The 7,107-nt window shown below is 37.2% G+C and overlaps 1 long non-coding RNA gene across 1 annotated transcript; it reads left to right on the forward strand.

The window, feature by feature from the left end:
* Nucleotides 1-6,165: 6,165 nt before the first annotated feature.
* On the forward strand, nt 6,166-6,877 carry LOC311081770. The gene is made up of 3 exons (XR_014606007.1): nt 6,166-6,265; nt 6,363-6,501; nt 6,670-6,877. It is a non-coding gene; the product is annotated as an uncharacterized lncRNA (long non-coding RNA).
* Nucleotides 6,878-7,107: the final 230 nt, after the last annotated feature.

Genomic DNA, 7,107 nt, shown 5'->3' on the forward strand with positions numbered 1-7,107 from the left:
ATTCACAGAATACACACACACACACACAAATGTTTCCAACAATATATAATATAATGAACACCAGGTTTGTTGTGCCTTGTAGGCATAAGCTATGCGCAGTGCTGGATAAAATAATAATAACAATAACCTCAGTATAAATCTTCCAAAAGATTTCAGTAACAACTAAGCTAGAGAAAAATATATTGATTATCATGTTACTTCAAATGTTTCCATTCGTTATGATGATATGAAATGAGATAATAGTAAAAACATGAAGCCGTTTGGTGCGTTTTGCTTTCATCCAAAATATGATACATTCAAACGCGATCGCGCTGCAAAATATGATACATTCAAACGCGATCGCGATCCAAAATATGATACATTCAAACGCGATCGCGCTCAAATATAAAACATTATGGTTACCATATAGCCTACATATCTACGTTTGAGCAGATATCCACAAACACAGTAACAGTAAACACGGGTCTAAATATTATAATATTCCCCCATATATCTAGCAACAGTTCAACTGCAACGTGACATTTATGCAACAATAACAAACTAATATGTAAGAATTTCTTACCTTACATCTTTCTTGTCTTCAGATCGCGTTCCAATGTAAGCTCAGGCGCGTCTTTCAAACTCGACGAAAAGTGAAGTGAAGTGTTTTGGTGTTTTGTTGTTGAGGTAATGAGCGAGTTCGCCTTCCATGTGGAGATTTGCATGTCAATCTCTTTTGCGCGAGTGGGCGTGGCCAAATTAAATCTAATGAGCAAGCGTTTGAGAAGCTGGACATCTTGTTGGTTTTATACAAATTACTTAAACAGAGAATATTTGTTTTCGTTTTGAATCCGATAATTTAAAAGTACACACTTAAATGTTTATAAAGGTATATGGCTCATAAATGTGTGACAAGTATTCGCTGAGTTTTGTTTCAGTTTATAGACGTGCTCAAGAAAATAAAGTTCACCGCGACGGAGAGGCAGAACGCACACCCTGTTTATTTTCTTTATTTTACAAAAGCACAATGTTTTGATTTGATTGTTAGTGGACACATACAAAAGTAGAAATATCACAGATTCTTTTTTTATATTTCTTTTTTCTGTATGACCATAAATGACGGAGTAATTTAAGTTTATAGTGCTACAATGTGGAGAAAATCCAGCAAAACGCGCCCGCGCGTTTGCCGACCTCAGAGGGTTAAAGTTCACTCATTACAACTAGAAAATCATAAACTAAGCTAATGAACAGGGAGCATGCAAAGGACACAGGAATTGGGGGGGGGCTTGGAATCCCTTTGATGCAGTCTAAGTAAGCAGAGGAGAAGGTATAATGGCTTCTGGAGAGGCTCATAGAGTTGTAACAGTGTCAGGAAGCAATCTAAACCCAGCCATGTCGGAGCCATGACGGTAATTTAGATTGTCGAGAGTCTTGATTTACATATCTGAGTTCAGAGTGTAGAAGCAAGAAGGAATGTGCATTGTGTGCAGGGAGAGACAGAATCATGATTCTAGCCCATTCGTTACAACTGCAATCTTGGTACTTTTTAAGTGGGGATTCTGAGTGTACCTGCAAATCAAATAGACTGCTCCACTGACCACATAAAAAGAAAAAGATTATTAATCCCTTTGCTAACAGTGTTTACAAGAAAAAAGTTACGTTTTTACTAGCTATTTTAACTAACAGTGTACAAAATAAATAGTAGCTTACTTGCGTAGTCCATATAGATAGATCCATATATGACAAATCAGTTATGCTACTTTTTTTTTTTAATATATGTTTTTTAACATCTTGTTACAGGTGGGGCTGAAGGACTCAATCCCTGTTGAGCTGGCCCATCACAGCTGTACATGTGTAGCTGGATCAGTGCCCTGTAACCATTGTGTAGCTCTACTTTTCCAGTCTGCACATTATTCTCAGCTAGACACTCCAGTTGTTCCACCAGTGCTGAGCTGTACAGAGAGTGAACAACAGTGGCACAAGCCAAGAACCCTGGCAAGTCTTGGAATAATGTAACAATAATTCCAATACTACATCTACACACACACATCACATACGCTCATCGCTGCTTATGGCCTATATTCACAGGGTGTTAAACCAGGTCCTGTCGAGAAGATGTCTGTGATGTCTGCCAAACCAAAGCAGAGGACCATGGCCGAGGGAGTAAGGTGATAATTTGGCTAGTAGTTAGTAATCTATTAATTAATTTGTTAGGCCTACTTTTCTCAATCAAATCAAGAAAACTGTAGTTTTGTTACTTGTAGTTATGAAGTGATGTATCTTACTGGTGTTTCTCAATTTGTTTCAAATAGGTCCACACTGTACAAAGCCATCAGTGGAGAGTTGCTGGACCTGTCCATTCTCTGAGTGTCAGAGATCTACAAAGAGTTCACCCCTGTTTCTGCACCAACCATTTGTACGATGGGTATCACCTGTGAGGTGCCACTAGTGGAATCTGCACTTGGTTTGGTACAAGCAGGCAGTCCCCTGTCATACCAATAACCCAAGGCAAGAAGTCGCCCTTTTGCTCACCATGACGCTCCACCACGCCCAGATTTGCCATTGGCTGGCTGCAGACTGGAGACATCATGCAGTATGTTCGTTTTCACTGAGCATCAACAGCTGCACTTCAAGTCACTTGAAGTTACCTGGGAGATGGCTAACAAAATAGAGGATGCAACTAGGAGTCAAAGTACATCAGCAGACTGGCATAGACTGAGAAAACCCAGACTCACTTCCTCACATTTTGTGGAAATATGCCATGCTAAACCATGCACCTTAGATAAGATGGCAGACCGGCTGCTCAAAGGGGTCCGTCAGACAGCAGCAATGAAGAGGGGTCTCGAAATGGAAGCTGATGCCATCGAAGAGTACTGCAAGCTCAAGAGGGTGAACTACTACCCTTGTGGCTTCATTATACACCCCGACACTCCATGGCTAGGTACATCCCCAGATGGGGTTGTCTTTGACCCAACAGAAAGTTCTGAATTCGGCCTTGTGGAAATAAAATGTCCAAACGTTAAGAGCTATGTAGATTATCCACATCTGAAAATGAAAGACGGCAACCTGGAATTGAAGCAGGGTCATGGTTACTACTGGCAGGTGCAGGGTCAGCTGCTCCTAACAGGGATGGAGTGGTGCGATTTTGTGGTGTTTGCGGAGGAAGACACCCTGATTCAAAGAATATACCGGGACAGTGGTGTGATGCAAAAAATAAGAGAGAGAGCAGACTTCTTTTTTTTCTACACATACCTACATAAATATCTGCTGTAATAAAATGAATTATCAGTAAACAACTTATATGAACTGTCTTGTTCTTGTTGATATCACATTATAGTGTGAGGCCTTCAAGTGGGTTGTTTTAAATTTAAGTTAATTTAAATTTGTCAAGTTACTAATCAGAAAATATGTGCTAAACAGAGTTGTAACACTTTTAGGATTGACCACTTGAATTAAAGTGTACACAGCAAAGGTGAACCCATACCAGTGTATTGCTAGATGTTAAACTAATAGTCAATGATTCAGGCACACTTGAGGGGAAATTAAACAACACAAAGGGAGACCAAGTTAATATAGATTTCAAATAAATCATTTATTAACCCTTGTGTGGTGTTCACAACCCAATTACCCCTGTGGTGTTCCTGGACAAAAGTGTCCGGACTATAAAAAATAGCTTATAAATCTCTCATTATACTATATTTTCACCCAATATTGGATTCAATCTTTTTGTCAACTTGTTCTCTTTCAGTTAGGACTGGTTTTATATTTCTATTTGCATCTGATTAATCATAGGCCTCATTTATTTGAGAGTAGGCATCTCATTTTTTGAGTAAAAAAAATATTATTTTTGAATAATTTTGGAAATATTAAATAAAATCTGAAGAAAATTGGCACTGTTTATCACACTAGCCTACTTTAATTTTTCACCAGGAATTTTGTTTTGAAAAACTTTTATTTTGTACAATATGGCACATTGTCACTCTCGTGGTGTTCCCGGACAAAAATGGCCGGACTATAAAAAATAGCTTATAAATCTCTCATTATACTATATTTTCACCCAATATTGGATTCAATCTTTTTGTCAACTTGTTCTCTTTCAGTTAGGACTGGTTTTATATTTCTATTTGCATCTGATTAATCGTATGCCTCATTTATTTGAGAGTAGCCATCTCATTTTTTGAGTAAAAAAAACATTATTTTTTAATAATTTTGGAAATATTAAATAAAATCTGAAGAAAATTGACACTGTTGATCACACTTGTCTACTTTAATTTTTCACTAGGAATTTTGTTTTGAAAAACTTTTATTATGTACAAAATGGCACAGAGTTACACTTGTGGTGTTCCACTGGGCCATTGAGGGCCATTGTTTCAATTAGCCATTGAAAGTGAATGGGAAAGACATGTGTTAGAAGTCCATGAGGAATATCTTTAGATCTGAGTGATGGATTATGGTGAGTTTGGGCTCTTTTTAATCTTAACAATCTCATGTAAATAATGATGCGTCATTTTCCATAATTTATGCATGCTTCATTGAGTTATGAGTTAAAACGCGACATAAGTGCTAGGCTACATCTATATTCAAGGCTCTGGTTGCGCCTGTTGGGGTTCGTGTGTTACAACTCTATTAGGAATATCTTTATATCTGAGTGATGGATTATGCTGAGTTTTGGCTCTTTTTAGTCGTGATAGTCTGCTGAAAATAATGATGTACAGTTTTCTACGATATGTGCATGCTTCGTGAAGTTATGAGCGAAAATAACTTCATTAGGCAAAGTTTGCAGATTGCCTCATTGACATTTTCAGGTTGCCTATTTGTATTTTTGTTGAATCCAAAATATTGCCAAACAGGTGCTTTTGCATTTCGTTTAGAACCTAAATCCACCGCCATCGTGTCTGTCATCTTCAGATCTTCTTGAAAATCAGTTTGCCTCACTCTCGTCACGTGATAAATGAAATCTGACTCTGACTCTGCAACTGTCATTTGGCTCACGCTGAATTGTTCTTTTAACTGTAGTGTCTTGTTCTCTAACTTAACTAAATGAGATAATAAATAATTTGAATAAATTAGTGCTGTCAATCTATTAAAAAATTAACTAATTAATCACAGATTTTTTCCTGTGATTAATCACGATTAATCGTGATTAAAAACATTAAAGTTATAAAGTAATATATTTTAACATATATTTTTAATATATTTAAAGTTTTTCATTTATTCTATAATGTAATAACTTAATAGTTTATCTCCAAATTAATGTAGAAACAACATGAAGACAGTATATTTAAATACTTGTTTAATGGCATCTTTTTATAAATGAAGGCCAGTATCACTGATAGGCTACTGATGACATATGAAATTGATTTACAACATTACAGTGTAATTGAATGCAAAATTAGAAATGTTGCTGTGCAATAGACTGAAATAAGTCTAAAAATAAAACTAATTCAAAATCAAAATCAAAATATGAATAAAACGAAATAAAAAAATTAAATAACACTCCAGGGCCCGTATTCATAAAGATTCTAAGAATTCTCTCAGAAAACTCTTAATTTAGCTTAAAAACTTTTACGTAGGAGTCTTAGCTTAAAAGCGATTCGGGACCGATCTGAGAGCAACTCTGAGTAAGGAAAAGACAAAAACTTTTATCTTAGTAAGGAGGCGGGGTTGACCCCGTTGCTATGTATGACACAATCTTTTGAAGACTGTGATTGGTTGGTTGTCCAAGAAGGAAAAAAAGAGTGATTTTAAGTAAAGGGTCTATTCTAAGCCTTCACTTTGAAATTACATGTGTAATTTTTCCTTATTTGACCGTTCTCACACACACACATTATATATGTGTATATAAATCCTTTTTTTTTTTTTTTTACCATGCTGTTAATTTCCTAAAAAGGTATTTGATTGGCTTAGAATGATAAAAATTGTTCCACTCTTTCCAATTACACTGATTAATGGCATGTCTATTTAAGTGGTGGTTTGAATGTTGGTTTTAATGTATCAAACATGGAATCAAAACCAAGAAGGGCGAGAAAGCCCAACTGGACAGAGGAACAGTGTTTACTGTTAGCCCAGTTAGTGGAGGAACACAAGGCCATTCTTAAAGGAAAATTCGGGCCGGGTGTCACAGCACGGGACAAGAAGCAGACATGGGAGCGTATAGCACAAACTATTAACGGTTCATTCCCCCTGCTTGTGCGCACCAGTGAAGACTGTGAGAAACGCTGGTATGTGTTGCAATCAAAAGCCAGAGAGGAAATTGCAGCACACAAGCGGGAGTCATCACGCAGAGGTGAGTGTTATAACACTTTTTTGTACGCTGGCAAACTTATCTCAAACAATTATATGTATAGCCTACTGTACATGTGGTCCACTGTATTGTTTTCTAGGGGGGGGACCACCTGCTAAACAGCTGTCCCAAGTAGGCCAAACCGTGTTCAACATCCTAGGTCACTCAGAAACAAGTATCACCGGTTTGAAGGAGGGCACAGACAGCTCAATGATTCAGCTGGTGGAACTACAAAAATGGTAATTTTAATAAACCAACAGCCAAGTAACACAATATAAAGACACATTTTTATTTAACATAGGCAAGGCCATTTCTATCTGGCATTCTATGAACTGAAAAAAAAACAAAAAAACAAATGGGCCTACATTTATTTGAAATAACAGAGATGAAATGTTTTCTCCTTTCAGTAGCACAGAGCCTTCAGCAGAGGAATGGGGACCGTCTACATTGCAGGTGGGCGACCCTCAGCCCGAAGCGCCTCATTCCCTGCCTTCTGCTGCCACCGCAGCTGCTCCAACACCATCCCTAGTAGACAAAAAACCGGAGATGGAGATGGATGTCCTAAAGCAGCAGAAAATAGTACTCCATCTACAGGAGGAGTACTACAAACTAAAAATTTAGCTACTCAAAAATAAAACTAATAACAAATAATATTTTTTTTGTGTCTTCATAATATCTTTCTAATGAAAATGTTGGCTAAGGTGTGTCTGTTTAGTCACGATTTTTATATTACATTCACAGTAACTTACATGAAATGCAAATTAGTAAACTGAGCTCTGTAAGGATTCCCACTTTGGGACAGATCCCTCCCTTTTGGAGGGTATTCTTCATCATCCTCTTCATCA

Source organism: Abramis brama (genome assembly GCF_963993115.1).
Source record: "Abramis brama genome assembly, chromosome: 4".
NCBI lineage: Eukaryota > Metazoa > Chordata > Actinopteri > Cypriniformes > Leuciscidae > Abramis > Abramis brama.